Source organism: Amblyomma maculatum, chromosome 11 (assembly GCF_055883805.1).
Source record: "Amblyomma maculatum isolate TAMU_Amacu chromosome 11, ASM5588380v1, whole genome shotgun sequence".
Lineage (NCBI taxonomy): Eukaryota > Metazoa > Arthropoda > Arachnida > Ixodida > Ixodidae > Amblyomma > Amblyomma maculatum.
In genome coordinates this window covers 78,914,577-78,934,019 of record NC_139354.1, presented here as the reverse complement: position 1 = coordinate 78,934,019, position 19,443 = coordinate 78,914,577, and the positions used below count along the sequence as shown (strand labels likewise).

The 19,443-nt window shown below is 44.6% G+C and overlaps 1 long non-coding RNA gene across 1 annotated transcript in view; it reads left to right on the top strand.

Annotated features, from left to right (window-relative positions):
- LOC146174230 (uncharacterized) overlaps positions 1–19,443 on the top strand; it is a 62,178-nt gene that overhangs the window by 8,603 nt on the left and 34,132 nt on the right. The window contains exons 2-3 of the long non-coding RNA XR_014701929.1: positions 4,475–4,573; positions 7,827–7,929. This is a non-coding gene — a long non-coding RNA (uncharacterized LOC146174230). The remainder of the gene's footprint in view (positions 1–4,474; positions 4,574–7,826; positions 7,930–19,443) is intronic.

Sequence of the window (19,443 nt, the reverse complement as noted above, 5' to 3'; positions counted from 1 at the left end):
AATTATTTTAACAATGAAGTTACGGCAGCACTTTTAGGTTATTAATGCGATGTACTGCTTTAAAGTATTATGCAGAAGCCAATCGCCTATGAATGTTTTCTTGATTATAATGTTTCAATCTCTAACGCAAAACATAAATTTTTCACCTTATCTTCGACGCTTCCAAATTTTTCATGACATTCTGAGCAGTTATTAAAATTATGGCACGGTATTATTTCCAAATTGCCTTTCAGCTGGAGGTATATGAAAATTTTGTAGCAGCAAAGTTTGTGAATTTCTTATCTTTTTTTTACGTGAAACCTTTATTCCTTATTCTTAGGCAATATCTCATCAAGTGAAATTCATAGTAAGCTACTAGGAGCCTCAAACACAAATAATATATTTTACTTGCTTCAAGAAATATGCTCATGCATTGGTTTTAGAAAACTACCTTATTAAAAGTCAATAAAACAATTGTAATTCAACGAAAAACTGGCGTAGGAGAAAATTGATTACTACGATTAATTTTAAGCTGTAATGTTATTCCTTCTTTATTACGGATGTGAATGTACATATGTAAATTTAATCAGTTATCACGCGTTGTTCTTGAATACAAGTAGCTGTGGTCGTGCGGCTCGGAATATTGATTTTTTAGCATTTAATTTACTTTCATTATTTTTCATTATGCTGCGTTCATATTCACTTCTGCCCTGTATCTTTCTGTTAAACTGCACTGTGTCTTAGTGGTCATAAATATGAAATTCTGAATTCATTTAAGTGCTGCCATCATTGTTGAAGTTTATATTCTGTCACATTCAGCGTCACCCGAAATTTACATCCAAAGAGTGCTCTGATTTTTCTGCATCGACCGTTTGCCCTCAGAAAGATCAAAATCCACGTATTCATTTAAGGAGCTTGTTTTCTGGGTCCCATATATTACACTGAATTTATGGGTTTTATATTGTAGATACTGTAGGAATCGTATGGTTAATGAATACAGCGAGCGCGAAATCACTTCGGCCGCGGTACCCTAATTCAAGATCAAGCGAATTAAATAATTTTGTATCAAATAGACACGTTCTTCCAGAAAGTGATGGAAGTGGCGCACAGCAAAGTACATGGCGAGCAACTTCTCGCGTGACAAACTATAACGGGTCTGAGTAGGAGTCTTCTCTTCGAAAAAAATTTGAGGAGGCGATTTGCACCGATAAAATGCGATGAGTCGGAAGCTTTCGTAGCGCGGTGGTTCTTGAGTCTTTTGCGCCGTCTTTACTGCACTCTGGCGGACTTCTCACCGCCTCATTAGTGCCTGTTAAATGATTTCACAGAGTGATATTAGAGTTGTATAACGTTTATTCGAGTTTGGCACAGTGTCTTTAGAGGGACGCGCATAGATATATACTCTTAAGCCTAAAAAGATTTTTGCATTAAAATGCGAGGAGCTGCCATGCTCCATAAGTGGGCTGTTTTAGAACAGCGCCCACAGCACACTGGACATCACGACTGCCAGGTAGTGTAGGTTTGCCAAGCAGTGCGACTTCGGCCAGCGCTTGCTTCACGGTGGCAAATGTTTTGTTGGCATGTTCATTTCATTTTAGGCGGTGTGTTTTTTGCTTTGTTGTGAGAAGACGATTCAAGCGCTCATCCAAATTTGTAGAGTTATGAATAAAACTACGGCAGTAGTTTACCATGCTCGGAAACTAAAGCAGCGAAGTAACAGGAGTAGGTTGAAGAAAATTCGTCATTACTTGCACCTCGGACGAAAAACGTCGAATGCAAACTAAGTCATTATCATGTCCAAAGAATGCATGCGAACGCACAACTAATTAACTTTTAGCTCTGCTGATGACTATGTCATGGTCAGAGAGATGAGTGATTAACTGTCGCAGGTGATACCGGTGCTCGTCAATGGAGTGGCTGGCCAGAGCAGGGCGTCCACGTAGGCGAAAACAAACGTCAGACAGGCAAGAACAGTGTGTATATAGAGGACGATGTGGATCCTTGATATATGGTCATGCCATTGGGGAATGCAGTGAAGCCCTGCATGTGTTGGAGTAGGGAGTGACAGAGTATGGTGTGGGTTTTGAGAGAGGAGTAGTCATCACATGGCCTTTAGTCGATAGTGTTTTGGGCTACCAATTGAAGTGGAGAGTACCAAGTGCTAAAAGATGGTTGAATAATTCCAGCGCAAGCATGTGCTTTCTTGATCGCGAGCTACCTTGAGCTTGTCCGGAGCTAGAAGGCGTTAAGGGGAAGACACGTAGTCCCGTGGACACCAGACTGTGGTGCACCGCATGGCGCACATGCAGGATCGTATCTAGTGGTGCTGTAGGGGGTCGGTATTAATGAAGTAGAGGGCCACATAGTGTATCGCCAAGTGCTGTAGATTGGAGCCGCATCATGATTTACCCATGTTGCAAGGCCTCGTACGAAGGGCGAGTGGTGGAACCCAAGTCAGCGATACTTGACGTCGACAAGGACACCATGGTGGGTGCGGAAGACTGTGCCGATAACAGACGTGCGGACGTCAGCAAGTACAAAATCAATCGAAACAGTGATGGAAGAACCATGTTCAGGGTCTGAGAGCTCTTTTTATGCACCGGATGCTTCAGCCGTTCGCGGGCCGAAGATGCGTGAGCGGTCGCAAAGTACTATCAAGGCGGGTTGCAGGAAAACACTGATTTAGGCCCATGTATCAATGAGTACGGTGGTGCCGATGGCGTTGTTAGATGCATACAAAAGGGGACAAGGTGCGAGTCCTTGATCGCCCTTGGCCGGTAGTGGTAGAAAGGCTGGTTTCTCACCCGACGAGAGGAAACCTTATTCTACCGCTCGCGTGATCTAGAGAGAGCATTGCTACAATGTCAACACAATCTCAAGAAACACGCAGAGAGTAACGTAGATCCGTTAGAGGTTTGAAAACAGCCCACTCGCGTACATGTAGTGCACGGGAGTGCAAGGAATGACGGGTAATTCCTCCCTTAGCCCGTCGGGGCCACCTGCTTGCTCCGGCCGTAGGACTAGTATTCCAAACGCACAGTCAGGAGGCATGAACTGTGCCGATTCAATGTGCTCTGTCACGAGCGTGCAGACCACGCCATTTGTGCAACTGAAATTCACGATACATGCGGTGCAAAGCGACTGTGTCTCTCTTCTGGCATATTTCGCGTGCCTGCAAGCCGTCGGTTTTGCTTTCACGATGTTCTAGTGGTAGCAGGATACACATATCTCCGGCACAGTGGTAGTGCCGAGATGTTAGAATGGAACGTCGTTTTGCACCTTCATGAAATTGCCTAAATCTCAGCTCCTCGTAAGCGCATGCAAATACAATCTGCTATATGTACATCAGCCAAGACTTCACCCAAGGGCCTGCACGAAACAACCTTGTCTTTAAGAAGATAAAATGTGTGCGTCCGACGTATTTTTGGACTTCATAAAAGAAATCTTTTTTGTCAAGAGCCAAAGTAAAAAGGGAAGCAATTATGACACTGTTCCGTGAACAAAACTGGTATTAATAAGTCAAATAAATTTTGCATTTCAAGATCAGTGATGCTTAGGGTCGTGGGTAAAGAGCGTCTGAATTCTCTAGACTAAGCCCACAATCCTGTAATATATGTCAGCGTGGCATATACAACATTAATTTTAAGGTTAACTGTACAGAACTATGAAACTAAGAAATATGCACATAAATGGATCGTCACACAAGTTAACGGGACAGAACCATTGAGAGGTGCTACACTTATATGCATGGCGATAAGAAACACTGTATAACACTGGTAATGAGAGGTGTGACAGATATATTGTTACGAGCAAATGTATCTGATTATTAAAAACACATGGCCCGAACACACATATTCGAGGCACATGTATCAAGAGCAAAAAACTCAGCAGGCACATGTATTTGATTATTTATGAAGGCTTGGGTGTAGTTTTAAATCCGTAATTGTTTCATGAGTGTGTAACTTCCTGGGTTTCAGAATGGCGGGTAGTACAAACATTTATTTAATGGCAATATTAACTAATGTGTAACTTTAATACCAATTTTAGTGCTTTAAAACGTTTTCTTTGTACATGTCTGGAAGGGGAAGTAATTCATTCCACTAAAATGGCGTTCTGTATGACTATAGGATGGGATATTGGTGATCTCACGGATTGATTTCTTTTGTAGAATACAAATTTATTTCATTTGGCAACAGTAGGAAGGCTTCGTAATGAAGGACAGCAATTTATGCTTGCCGAGATTAGTGAATTATATATAAGGAGTTTGACTCGTTTTCGTAAAAATATCGTAGTTTTCTAAGAATGCCAGGCACTCCACAAACGTTTGGTTGCACTGATTGCACTTGCGGGTGCCAATTCAAATGTTTGTCCAACAGTGCATCAAGATACTTAGCTGCAGGCCCAACATAAAGTTTTGAATCGTTTTGTTTTAAAGCAGGTAGATGACCAAATGACTTAGTATTTAAACATTTCTACATCGAACGCTTCATTCCAGGCATACCATGACCACTACCAAATGCAAGAAAAGTGTGGTACCTAGATGGAAGTCTCTGTCTCCTGTACAAGCTATATTTAAAGACTCCATTAGGATCCGGTATGATTTTAATGCTTCTATAAACAATAGAGTGTATGGGTCGCGAAGTACCTACGAAAATGTATCAGTTGTCCTTACCTACCACTGAAATAGCAGAATACTGGCGATGTGCCAGAATAGTTACTATCAATAAATCTGAGACCAAATTGCACAATAACTACTATAAACAAGCACCACTAAACACGCATATGCTGCAGAATTCAGAAGCATGTTGTATAGAAAGTTTCATTATATATCAGGAAAAAATAGCACTCTCAGAATAGTCGACAATTCTGTGAGGTCTATTCACAGTTACACAGCGTGAAGAAATAACTCACAACTTGAGTAAAGCATTTAACAGAAGAGGTCAAATGGAGGCAAACTTTTTAGATTTCTATAAAGCATTCTACGTCGTTCCATACCACGACGTAATCACAAAAATATTGCTGCAGGGATAGAAAGCAGTTCTTTTATGGATTGCTTCCTACCTAATTAACCGGAGGTTGTGCGTGGCTTGGATGGTTGCGTGTCGAATAACGTCAATCTCCCCTCAGGTGTATCATGGGTTTGTGATTGCTCCTATTCTGTTCCTAATTACGGCAGTGATTTATCTTTCTATGATGATTAACCAGTGAGCATTAGGCCCTTTGCCGAATTTTGGGCATTGAGCACAAACAAAAGGAAAATAGAGGAAACAATTAGGCTTAATGATTTGTTAAAGTCGATTCGTTCTTGGTGTCGCAAAATAGCGAATCAAGCTTAATACAACTAACAACGCGAGTACAAGTTTTACCAACAGAAGCGCGTGGAAGTTGTCCTACCCACTAGATGAAAATGAAATAACAATGTGCAATCATGTCAAATATTTGGGTGATTTTATACCAGCGACGTAAGCTGGCATCTTAATATAGACTATATTTTACAAGGCCGAATGGAAACTATGGTTTCTCTGGAGGAATTGTTAAAGCTGCACAAGAAGTCAAATTACATGCGTAAAGAATACCTGTAAGGCCTTCAGTAGAACACGGTGATGCAATCTGGACCTTCCATCAAAAGCATCTGATAAATATAGTAGAGTATTTCAAAAGTAAACACCGTGGCCTATATATCTATCTCATTTACGTCAATTTAGCGTCAATAATGTGCGAAAGAGAACCTGTCTGCACAGACTCTGGCAATCGAGAACCATTTCCCGATATAAATTCCCCTTTCAACTGTGTCATTGACATTTATTAATCCCATTATTCCCCTCAGTCGTCGTCAGAGACCTCTTGTATTACGGCGGCAGCCATGGCCTGATCTAAGACTCTACGCTGGTCTTGATCTTCCCGTTTGAGCAGCAGTGGCTTTCAGAATCACCAATTCTGTTTGACTTGCCAAAGCTAGTGCATGGCCACACAATATTCATCATGTTTTCGATTTCATCGCATTTGTTTCACCGAGCGATAAGTACCTCTGTACCATCTACTTAAAAAGGTGTTGATTCAGCAATACTCCAGTTTTCAGTGTCCTCCACCTACCTCTTCTCACTCATTGTCATTTGTGCAGTTTCTTATGGCTGTCATTCTAGCTGGCAATGTATAAATTCACCGAATTGTGGGGGCTGCTCGCACAGAGACTAATGCTATCCCAAAAATAATCACCTCGGGCCAGCCTATGCGCATTCTCTTTGCAGTAACCCTTGCTGCGCAGGCGTCCAAACTAACGCGGCCTGCTCTGTCGTAGCCTCACCGAAGGCGAGTTTTACTGCTGTAAAAAATATTCTACCCGCGTCGTTGAATACCGATTTGTTATCGCTAAAATATTCTTGGCACGATATTCCATCTTGGCCCGATATTCCATCAGGGCCAGCGCTGCGGCTACCTCCTCCAGCTCGGTTGCTGTAATTTGATGCTGCACCAAAAGATCAGCCCTCCTTTCTCCCTGCAAACTACCGCGGCTTAAGCTTGCCATTCGCATCCTCCATAGCATCTGTGTGGAATGTTTGCGACCTATATTCAAGCCTAACCTGTAGGATTCTGCCTCTGTCGCTACGTCTGTGGTCGTTAAGCACCTGGTGCACATTTCGGGAGAGCGGGCGTACATTTAACATCTCAGTGACATTTGAGGATATGTTTGTCTGCACTCGTAGGACGAGCTCTGGGCTTGTGCCCCCGCATCTCAAGAATACAGATAAGAGTACGACTTATCATCATGTGTTGTTATTTGGATGCTCTAGCCGTTTCTATCAGCGTACTGAGAGTGTAGATATTGCGAGACTGAAGCAGGCCAGGTTGCGTTTTGTATATATGCATCTCCTCCGATATACGTGAACTGCTCTCAGTCTGATGCATTATAGATTTAATAGTCCAAGCAACATCAAGTCAATAGGATTTGAAGATGGTTGTAGATGATTTCCGCTATGCCCGTTGATGTATGAGACTTCAGTTGGAAGAGTGACCTGTGCAATCCATGGAATCTAAGTGGTGAACGGATGCCCTTGGTAAGATGTGAACGGAAATTGGATGAATTATCGGTCTGTTGACTAGCTAGCTTCAAGGACGAATAAAGACAACTGTGAATTGCATTCATTAGAATGCCTGTTGAAAGTTGACTATTGTCTACCTTAATTTTTGGTGCGGTTTCACTTCATTAAGAAGGTTTCTGAAAAGTTTCCGTACACGCAGTTACGTGCCACTAGCCATTGCAGGTGTCGCAGAAAGGTAACCATATCTTTGAAGTGACATACTTGCCATGTGCTTCACGCTATTGGTGTTGTTGATGAATGCGCATTTACACTAAGCGATTTATTCTGTTTTTTTTTTCTCGTTCGCGCACATATGAACAGTCAAAAGGCTGGTTGACATGAAGGTAATGCGATACTATATTCTCCTTATTTCAACGACCATATCACATCACCCCTATAGGCATGTGATGCATATAGTACAGTTGCGTGCTGTTGAAACAAACACGTGCAGTACACGCTCAGGTAAACCTTTTTCGGAGTATACTCTTCCCTTGTGGGAAAGAATGTCACTTTAATTTAATTATTGCCCGGATGTACTTTGAGCAAATATATTCACTTCCCAGTGGGTCCTTTATGAATGCCCCTAAAAGATTTAGTGTTCCCTTGCTCAGGTCATGTATCATGCAATTTTTGCTTATCACATTGTGCCGAGTCACATGAGAGACGGCGTAGTGGAGGAGTCGTTAAATTTCTACCATCGGGGGTGTTTTAACATGCACTGACATCGCACACTGCACGGCCGACTTGCCTTTTGCCTCCATTGAAAAGCGACCGTCCCGGCCAGGATTCGATCCCGCATCCTTGGGCACAGTATCCGAACGCCCTAACCACGGCACCACCACGGCGGGAGAAACGTTATAATTGTGTTGGTGTAAGTATCTTTGAAGTTTTATTACGTAGGACAACATTGATTTCCAGCTTTGTGGAGGACAGATGTCAAGCGAAAGTAAGGTCAGTGGCATTGTTTTGCGGCTGTTTGTAGTCATAATCCCTTGGTTTCAGTTTAATGTATCAACAGTAAAAGAGAGTTAGAAACCTAAAGTAGGAGAGATGTAATAGGTATGCGTTGAACTAAACATGCTAAATTATAATTTAAAAGTGTGCTTGTTAAATATGGCTAATACTTAAGTAGAATTTTATATTTGATCCTGTATATATATACCTATTAGGGGACACAAAATGTATATTTATCAATTATATCGCCTAATGGTAATGGTATTTAAAATGGAGGCGGTTCGAGCAGCTTCACGATCTCACCGCGGATTGCAGTGTTAGAGGTCGACAGCAGGTGCCCCCTGTACCATGTTCTTCGAAGACTACACCCGATCAAACCGCAGCGAGAACACCAAAGTCACGATTCTAATCCATGTGTCCATTGTCTGAGTCCAGGAGACGATTTGAATGAACGATGGCTTTATAGAGTGTTTCCAGGCATAGTACACGATAGAACAACATCGCCACAGGGCTCAGATGACTGGTTACACGCAACTGCTTTCGCAAAGCGCCGGCCAGGGAGAATCCGCCATGCCCCCTCCGGCCGAGTTGCACAAAACATAGCAGAAGCTCACAACGGTCTCTTTTGACCACCAGCCGAGCTAATTCTTTTATGGGCCACAAAGCCGTTGGTATTCGAACAGTCTATTCAGTATGCAGTAGTTGGTGGCGGGCTAAGAGGAGCAATAGCGATCGCGCTGGTCTTCCGCCGCGGATCTGTCGCGGCGCGATGTGGGAAAGGAGGGCGCACCTTCATAGCTCCTGCGGTCGCAGAGGTGCCAGAGTGTTTAACTCGCGTGTCCGGGCACTCGCGATGCCGAAGCATCTCAAAGCACCGGTGTCATGTGGAGAAGCCCAGGAGCTTGTAAAGGAGCATCCGCCGCCTTCCTGCATCATTTCAACTCCATTCGTCGGCCACTGCAGGAGCCGTGCGAATCGCGACTAGGAGGCCGATCCTAACAATGCATTCCGTTTGCCAACTCCCATTGGGTTAGTTTAGTTTATAGAAAATGAAACGATCAGTATCTGTCACACCTCCAGCTGGACACCTGCAGTGCTTCATAAGGAAGGCAGGAACAAAGAAGTGAAATATGAGGCAGCGAAAGAGTTGGCATATTGTAGCGAGACCTACACTGCGCAAATTAGAGCCGAATTCGCATGGTTAGTCGTAGCCAGAACTGCGCAAGCACTACTTCCATGACCACATGCTGTGCCTCTGTGTGGGTGCTTCATCTGTGAAAACATAGATTGTGAGCGCGTGTATGCGCGCGGCATCTTCGCCGGTTTTTAAAAGCTGCTTTGGAGGAAGCCGAAATCATTGCTTGACGTGAAGAAGCCGGTCAGCGTAAGGATGCAGGCCGAAGGGCTAAGCGTGCTTTAAAAGACGCCTGAAGAGCGCACAAAATGACTCGCCAAGCGGCGACGTAGAGATGTACAGCGACAGTTGCGTCGCTGTACACCTACGTCAAAAACAAGAAAGTCGAGAAGAATCACAAACACAATTAAAGAGCCCTGCACCTCAGAACACACCAATGGGCTGGCGGCCAGCGCATCGGTGACGAGCACGTTCAAATCTCCCTTTCTAAATAACGAGTGCAGTTATTTCTTTTCCGCATGCTAAATAGTGTGGCATGGACGGAATGTGAGAATGGTAATTACATTCATCATAGCCAAATTTGAAGCTAGCTTTCCTCGAATGGCATGCCGAAACGCCGCAAGTTGTTAATGCTTGCACTCCGTACTAATGTTTACGCTCTTGCCAAGTAACGGATGCCCATTTACAGCGTTAGCCACGGGCACTGGTACCCGTCGATGCCGCTCGGTTTATCAATGCTCAACAATGTTGCTGAACAGTACCTCTCGCTACGTATATCCTAGCCGAATTGTGCTGAGTTACTACAAACTTTTGGACCGAAAACGTTCGACCAGCAGAAACTCAGTAGCGTGCAAAGGCATCGCTTAGCAAGAGAGCGCCTTTGCGTTTTGCCTTTACAAAAACGTTGCCGCCTTGGCTGGTTTTAATAGTGGGAGGCGGGCTGGTTGGTGACTAGTATTGGAACGCATCATGAAACTGCGCTAAAAAACAAGGGACAGGAAAGAAGGCGACCTTGTCTTTCTAGTTCAATGGGCCCTGTTCTACCTTCTCTTCACCGTGCTAATCCTTCTATTACCCTTGTTTACTTGACTACGATGATGATTTGCCGTTAGCGTGTGTGTGCGTTCGCCATTTAATACCGCCTCGTTCTACCGGAGGTTGTGGCCCTTTTCTTCCCATGTACTCTGACAAGACATGCTTCAAAACTGAAGATGATACTCCGCTCTGAACTTCCGCCCTTTGTCCCGTCTCCTTCTTCCCTGTCCCTAGTCTTTTTGAGCTGTTTCATGATGTATTTAAATACTTGATCGGTTATCAGCCCGTTTACTCCGGTTCAATTGCTGAGGGCCTTAACTACTAAGACACCGCGACAGGTGAGGCTCCAATTTAAGAATCGACTTTTCGTTTAATCAGTCATCGTATATTTCTGGATATACCATCTCACACGTAGCTTTTAGCCCACAGTCGTTCCATACCTTCTTACAGGAAAGAAGTCCAGCACATTATGACATGAATGTGACTAAACTAAACCACCCTTTATATTTTTATTGTCCAACGTAGTGTCAGCTACGAGGGACATTACTGTGGAGGGTGGCGGATCGAGCTATACGCGATTTCCCAACTTATTGTATTCAAGGGTATAAGAAAGGAGGCAAGTCCTAGCCCCATTGAAACAAGCTGGAATCTGTTAGCGGTCCTGTTTCTTATTGAGCACAATAGTAATCATCTTTTTATTTTTAGTAAGGAAAAATACCTACGCACAAATTTTTTACGCGCATGTTGAACATTATCTTGACAACCTGACAACTTAATGTTTACGCCAACAGTTATGGTGAAGCAGTATTTGCAACTTCAAAACAAAATCATGAGCCAACACCGAGAAAGAGATCGAATATTGAGCGTGAGCTGAAAATTTTAGTTCATTTTCTTATTTTCGAGGCATAAACTGATTTAGCAATGCTCTGATCAGCTGTGTTTATATCTGGAGTAAATTGTGAATGGTGACACCTTCGTTTTATCCTATAATCCGCCGTTATGTCTGAAATGAATGGTGTGGGCCAAATTACGGCAGCAGTATTTAAATGCTTCCTCCATCTTTCCGATCTTTAAAGGCCTCCTCCATCCAGGCATCAGACCCGGCTCGTGCCGTCCACACCGTAATATCGTCGCTGTAGAACGCGTGGTCCACGCCTTCGATTTGCTTGAGTAGATTGGGCAGGGTCAGGAGGGCCAGATTGTAGAGCAGGGACGTCAAGACCGTACCCTGTGTTTGTGTGTGGGGGGGGGGGGGGGGAGGCCCTCATCAACGAGCTGGACAAGGAATATCCAAGAAAGAGCTGCCGCCAAACGTTATTGTCACCATCAACAGAACGGCCATGAAGCTAACACAGAAGATTAGGCTCCCCGGCCTACTACTTCAAAGCGACGGAAAGCCACACGCTGCCGTCACAAAGATCAAGACTACAACCGAGCAGATACCTAGTATCTCTCATCTTAGTATCTTTAAGGCCACAGTTTTTGTTAGATACCCAGTTTCTAACAGAAACCAAAGCCTTAAAGAGTACGATGCCAAGCGTCTGATACGCGCGTTCGTCGTGTCGCGGGTCACCTACTCTGCCCTCTATCTCCAGCTGACAAAGGCGAATAGGAACACCCTAAACACGATGCTTCGTAAGGCAGCGAAGCAAACACTGGGAAGGCCAATATACTCGTCCACGTAAAGTCTGCTTGACATGGGTGCCCACAACACTGTGGAGCAGCTCATTGAAGCCCACCTCTCTAATCTGAGAATCAGACTCAGTCACACGGCACACGGACGAACCATCTAACGCAAGATAGGATGGATGGTCGAGACAGTACCCATCAAGGCAGCTCTTTCGGAAGACTTGAAGACTACCATTCAGACCAAACCCCTTCCGCGGAACATGACGTCGGGCAAGGATGACGAGAGGCGCACCGCGCGGGCCAAAGCCATAGCCCGGAAGCTGGAAGAGAACCCCAGGGTCCTCTACGCGGATGCCTCACTCGAAATACAGTAAACGTGCAGCAGGGGTGATTAGGCCAAAATGCAGACAGATCATCAGCGTGTCGATTAAGAAAACAGACCCCATCGTTCTCGAAGAAGCGGCCGGGGCCCTCGCGCTCGCACAGCTGAGCGTGGACACCATGGTCACCGACTCAAAACAGCCTATGGAAACTTCCGCAGGGAGGTAATCTGCACCGCGGCAAGAGCCATTATATCCAATTGAAAGCTTCCGGGATGAGGCAGAGATCGTGAGGGTCCTGGCTCACTCGCAGGTAGCAGGCAACACCATTGCCGACTATCATGCCCGCGCAATGTCAATCCGGGCCGAGCAATAGCCGGAAGAGCTACCGCACCCGGTTACCCGCATTTGGGAGATTATTCGAATTTACCGAGAGGAAAGATGCAGACTGCCAGAACCGCACCCAAAACTCACCAGGCAACAACAGACAATCCTGCGTCGAGCGCAATCGGGATTGCTTGCGCATTACGTACTGATGAATCGCATGTACCCTGGAGAACACGATATGCTCTGCCCTTTTTGAAAAAAGAAGAGTGCGCCCTGCTGCACTTTTTTTCAGAATGCACAAAACCTTAGACCCCCTCCTCCACTTTCCGCCAATACGCACAATCCCTTGAGGGATGGGAGACCTTGTTATCCAGCCGCGCCCTATCGATTCAGCTCGCACTGACAGACAGGGGCCAGGAGCTGCTGGAAACATATTGGCCCCGCTACTTGCGAACCACCACATCTAGTGCCTGCATGCACCACCGATTTATTCCAGGTACAATAAATGCTGATTCCTATTAATCGCTAACTACGCCCGGTCCTCAATTCGTATCAGAAGATCGCCAAACCTATGCCACTCGACGATTACATTTCCCAGGTCTCCGATCGCTTACTCCGATGCTGTGACGTCTTACCCGCGCCGTTAAGGGAAAGTGCCGTGAAACCTTTAAAACTGTATTTGTTGTTTTTTAACAGCTTCCACCATTCGGCCTTATCACTGTCATTCTGGCACGCGTATCAATTATGTAACCCGTGTTTGTTCATGCTCGTTGTCGCGATACGACGCGTTATCATTTTCTTCGTCGCGAACGATGCGCCGAGATCTGTCTCGAAGATTCCGATCACTTCCGTATGTTTCTCGAATGTTGCTGGCTGTGCTAGGAGCAGTTTGCGACGTTATCTAGATTGTTCTGAGCATCCTTTAAATTGAGCGTTGACGAGTGTGACGGGCATTCTTTGTTCGACGATCGACGAGCACGTTTGCTGCTTTTGCCGCCGCCGAGTTGCTTACTTTTTGCTTAGCCAAATAAAGATTTAATTTCAGTACCATTAAGCCTTTGTCTTCTTTTGGTTTCTACGGCCTTGTCAGCACTATGTGACATCTGGTGGAGGTGCTGCCTTTGATCCTTAAAGCGAAGACCCCAGCCTTGTTGCTGTCGCCATGGGGGACCAGCCTACAGGTCACTGAGCCAGCCACCGACTTCAAGGGCTCCAACTCGAAGGCGGTCTGCTGCCTGACTCCGTTCGACACCGAAATACATCAACTTTGGAAATGGTCCACTCAACAGCACCGGTTTTCTTCTTCCAGCCCCATTAGCCCTCATCTTCCAAGGACTAGCCATTAAGATGCGGAAGACTGGATGGACCTTTTCGACCGTGTCGCCGAATTCAACGGCTTGAACGACGAAGCGAAGATAAGGCAAGTCTATTTCACTCTTCAAGTATCTGCCCGTACATAGTTAGAAAATAATGAGGCAGCTTTGAAGGGCTGGGATATTTTCAAGAAAGAGTTATTGACTGCCTTTGCAAATGTCGTTCGAAAGGAAAGAGCCAGGGCCATCCTTCAATCAAGACTTCAACTCCCAAATGAGCCAGTCTTGGTTTACATCGAAGAGATGAAGGCCTCTTTCGCCGCGCTGACCCTAATATGACTGAAGGTGAGAGAGTGAAATTTTTGATGCATAGCGTTAAATAGTCGCTTTTTGCAGGGCTTGTCCGGAAACCGCCAAAAACTGTGGACGAATCTGAAAGTGAAGCATGACCATCGAGAAGACATTGCATACCCGGATGCGCCACTACGAGCGACCACTTCAACCGGTCGCTCCTCAAGTCCTCTGCATCGTCCCGATAATGGTAATAAAGTGTCTGTTGAGGGCGACATAATTCTCGCTCTCGTAGACCCGGGAGCAGCCGTCTTTGCCATCAGTGAAGCATTCAGCCGTCGACTTCATAAGATGACTACTCCTTTTTCAGACTTTTCACTAGACGCTGCTTCATCACAGCACATCACCCCTCAGCGTCATGCAGAGCCCGTGTTCTCATTCAAGACGTTTTGTAGCCCATCGAGTTTATTGTTCTACCTATCGTGTGATGTCTTCTTTTGATAAGATTTCGAATCGCCTGTTCAGGCCGTTATAGACTGCACGTGGCTTAAACTGTCTTCGGCCCCTTTGTGACGCCCCTTCTTTGACGCACTTTCCAGACTACAAATGGTATTGTCGCCCGATACCGTACCTCCTTCGTTTTCTTCTGTACTTCCGCCTTCCTTTTCTCCTCCTCCTCTTCTTCCTTCTCGTCCCACTCTGTTGTGATTTTGTGACACCTCTGACTGCTATTTTCACATCTTCTGAAGCCGCCTCCTGCCACCCCTGCCTCCTGTTCCGGTTCGCAGTCCCCGAGATTCAAGACTGCGAGAGTGCAATTTACGCCTCGAACCCATTTTCTTGCCCAGTAATCCTGCTCCATGGCGAATTCATCGGACGATTTGAAACAGTTTATCCAGCTCTCACACACAATCTTTTTGACATTTCCACTTCATTCGACGGTAGTGTATTATGCTCTTGCGATGTTGCGACCGCTTCGACACCATCCGATGTTTTCAAGCATGCCATTGACGCTGATCTCCCGCTTGCGCAATGTGATCAACTCGTCGCCCCTTGCACAGTTTCACTTCTTCATTCGACCTTCCTCAAACTACCTTAGGCCACACTTCTGTCGTACATTACACCATCGATATTTTATTTATTTTTTTTTTATTTATTTTTATTTCAAGTAACCTCAGGGCCGTTGGCATTAGAGAGGGGAGTGGTTACAGGAATAAATAGAAATTAAACAAAATGGACCAATTGTCGAAAGGTTACACATGTGGTTAATCATACAATGTTAGCTAAGGCGTCCTTGAAAAGCTGATGATCTTTGATGGTTGCTGTTGGTGCCGGAAGGTGATTCCACTCTGCTGCAGTGCGAGGTAAAAAGGACTGAAAGATTGGTACAACATGCCTTTGCGCCAGTGCCCCTATCGCTGGCGTGCTTCTGAGCGCCAAGTATTTGCTGATCACATGAACGGCATGCTTTGCCGGGGTGTCATCCGGCATCCCACAGTCCCTGAGCGTTTACAGTTGGGTTGGTACCGTCTGTTGCAGAAGTTGGCAGCCCAACGCGCCGGGCGGAGGAGCAGTATCGCTCTCGAGAGGCGGCGCTGCGCCCGCCGGCGCTGCCTGGTGACGCAGCTATAAAGAGTGAGGAGGCTTGTTCTCTTCCCCTCATCGCGCGGCTGAGAGCAAAGATGTGCGATATCAACCGCGGGATGAGGGGAAGAGAACAAGCCTCCTCACTCTTTATAGCAGCGTCACCTGGTCGCGCAGGCGGGCGCAGCGCCGCCTTTCGGAAGTGATACTGCTCCTCCGCCCTGCGCGTTGCGCTGCAAACTTCTGCAACAGACGGTACCTAAGAAATATGGTTCCTTCAAGTTTTGTGTCGACTACCGCTGGCTCCACACAATCACGCTCAAAGATTTTTCTGCCCCGCCTTGATGACGCCCTGGACTGCCTGCAGGGAACTGAGTGTTTCTTCTTGTTAGAATTGCAATCTGGTTTCTTGCAGGTGCCAATGGATAACAATGACCATTCTAAGACCACCTTCATCACATGGGCGGATTATATGATGATATAGCATCAAGCATTTTGGACTTTTCAACGCTCCGGCTAGATTCGAACTCCTTATGAACGCTGTTCTTTGTGAATACAAGTCGCAAACCTGTCTTAACTATCTCTATGACACCGTAGTCATTTCCACCAATGTTCAATCTCATCGGCTCCGACTGAAGGATGTCTTCACTTGTCTTGCAGCCGTGGGCCTTCAACTGATTTTCAAAAAGTGCAGCTTTGCGGCTCGACGACTAACTATTCTAGTTTATGTAGTTAGCACGGCATTTTTCCTGAGCAACCCTTCCACCTCAAAACCCAATCTCCACACCCAAAATCAATGAAGCATTTCCAGGATTCGTTGGACTCTGCTCCTACTTTCACCGCTTCGTCGTAAATTTCGTTTCTAACATTTCCTCTCTACTCATCTACACGCCTGCAGCTTCTCCTTACGATTATGCCTCGAATATTTTAGGCTGCCTTTTGTCGTCGCCTACCATCCTACGCCACAGATGCAGTTCTCAGCCAACGCAAACCTGGTTTCTGCAAGTATGTGGTGGAGTACGCTATGCGGACTTTCAGGAAAGCGCAGTCCAATTATCCTATTACTGAAAAAGAATGCTTGGCCATTACTACTACTGCGATCCTTCTGTGCTTTGCTACCACAAGTTGCCAGGAGGGCTCCTTTTGTACCACGAGGGAAACTACTTCAGCCACCGATATGCACCAGTTTGTGAGTGCGACGAAGACAAAGAGGTGCGCCGAGCGCTCCGCTGCAAGGTAACTCCGAACCTAGGAAATTCACCTGATTAACCTTATGAACACAATATTGCAGTATATATTATGCATGAAAGGGTTCCGAGAACAAAGCCCTGCATCACACTCGATATAATATGAAACAGTGACTACTGTTTTTGGTTGAAGCTAACAAATTGGGTTCTGATGAGAATGTAGTGTATAATCCATGGAAGTAGTTTATCACTACTTGTGCCTATGAGAATAGTGCGAAGCTCGGCGAGAAGTTTATTATAGAATACCTTGTGGAAACGTTTAGAACAGTGTTTGAGAATGACATCGACGTTTTTACGATTATAAGTAGTGAGGTAATACCGTGCGTGAAGCCAATCAATACAAAAACCGGCTCGGAAACCAAGCTGATGCTTTGAAAGGCCTGTTGTTAGTAAGTATTGAATAATGTGCTTATGAATCATGTTTGCAGCAGGTAGATGTTACTGAAATAGTCCTGTAGTGGGAAATAATTTGTCTGACTTGTGAGTAGGAACACTGCTAGCGACCTTCTCAATTCACAGCACTGTTCCCGAGTCAAGTTGTTTTTGAAATATTATTGTTAGATAACCTGCACACCATTCGGCATAACTTTTCAAAGGCATAGGGATACTATCTGGACTAGGATGTTTAGTGTTATCTATACCAAGTAAGGAGCATTAAATTCCAGAAGAAGATATTTCAATGCTTATAACACTGGTGTTGAAAAATTATTGGCCTAAGGAGGTATTACTGCCATTATCAATGGAAAACACCGATGTAATGTACCCACTGAACGCTTCAAATAAAATTTGAGCGTGAGAGGGGTACTTACGTACGGTGCTGAATGCATCAGTGTTGTGAAAAGGCGGCTTGATTGTCGTCCAAAATTTGGAGCTTTTACCAATGAATATTGAAAATGTAATGCTGTATTAGACGTCTCCGCAGCCTCATGCATCATAGTTTTGAGCGTTTTCTTTGGCATGCTGACATGTATATCTTGATTATTTTTCTTCGACCGGCAACGCAGATGAAGTCCCTTGGTGCGACAACTATGCTGTATTATCTCTCTATTATACCATAGGTATTTAGGATTGCGTTCCACACGCCTACTCACCCAATACTTTTATATGCAATTGGAAGCAACTGTGCAAACGGTTTTCGCTAACACATCCAACGCAAAAAGATCGCTTGAATGCAGGAATTGATCAAAGCTATCCCTAAGCAAGGACATAACGTCATATTCATCAGCATTTTAAAAAGTAGGGATAAATTTGTAAACTGGCTTTTTAGGACTACAACATATGAGAATTCAACAAAGAGGGCATTATGAATGGACAGACCTTTACAACTTTACAATAAAAATCTTCGCAAGAACCAAAATGGAACGCTCTATTAGGGCTATCAACAACTTTGATAAGTAAAATCAGACAGCTAAGTGTATCACCATATTAAAAAGAACCTTGTCGTGGCCAGTTGTGACCAAAGACTTTCAGTTGATGAGCGATGCATTGAATTCCTCAAAAACAATCAATAAGATTTGTTGCAATGACATAGTGACATCCAAAATAGAAATTCCGCTCCCACCTTTCAGGTCGGTATACAGCATCAATTCCTAAAAACAAATTACCCTAATCTCGAACCAGACTCTGTTTTAGGTATTTAAGGCTTCGCCATGTACTCGATGCCATTTCTGATAAAAAGCAGTACCTCATCAATGCGATAAAAGAGCCTATTGTTTCTAATAGCCGAGTACCCGGGAGCAGTAATTCTGTGTAAGAAACTGATTCAAACCATTTTCAGAGACGCATACGGCTGACGGCCAATGACACTCTACAAGGCAGTTCCAATTGACACACCTATTGCCAAACTTCGAGCGTTTGCATTCAAAAGTGTTAGATTTTATTTCAGTGGATGTCAAGCATAGTTTTTCGCAGTTATACTGACGAGCTCTTAAACAAGGAATTTATTAACAACATTCCATGAGTATCGAACATTTTCAATAAAAAGACGGTCAAGCTGTAAACGAGATTTGCTGGTGTTCTTCCTAAGTTTTCTTGAATGTTTCCATAGTAGTTTATGCACAGAAAGTACGTGTGCCAAAAAGTTATTCGTTCTGTATCCTCATCATCCCTTTAGTTTACGAAAGTTTGCATCATATTAGATATTGGTCGAAGGTCTAACAGCTTTTATGAGTTCAAATCTTTATTTCCACAAAATATATGGAGGAGGCCAAAGAAAAAAGCTGCACGGAAGCAGCTTTAGAAGCCGTTGACCCCGTTACAAGCAGTAGCGCAGGAGGGATGCACGCACGATCTCCGAACGCATTGACAAGAATTTTCTTTATATGATAATTTCTCTAATTATAGACACACAGTAAATTAATACAGAATTATAACCACGGCACTGAAGCATTTTGCACCGCTATTAAAAAGATAATTGAAAAGTAGTGTTTTTTGTTTGGAAACATTCCGAAACATTTCTTCACACAAAACCTTAATGATCACAGGCCTTACTTTTCCCTCTATTAGACCCTAGTCGGTGCCCTCGCTAGATACTATCGCACATAAACCATA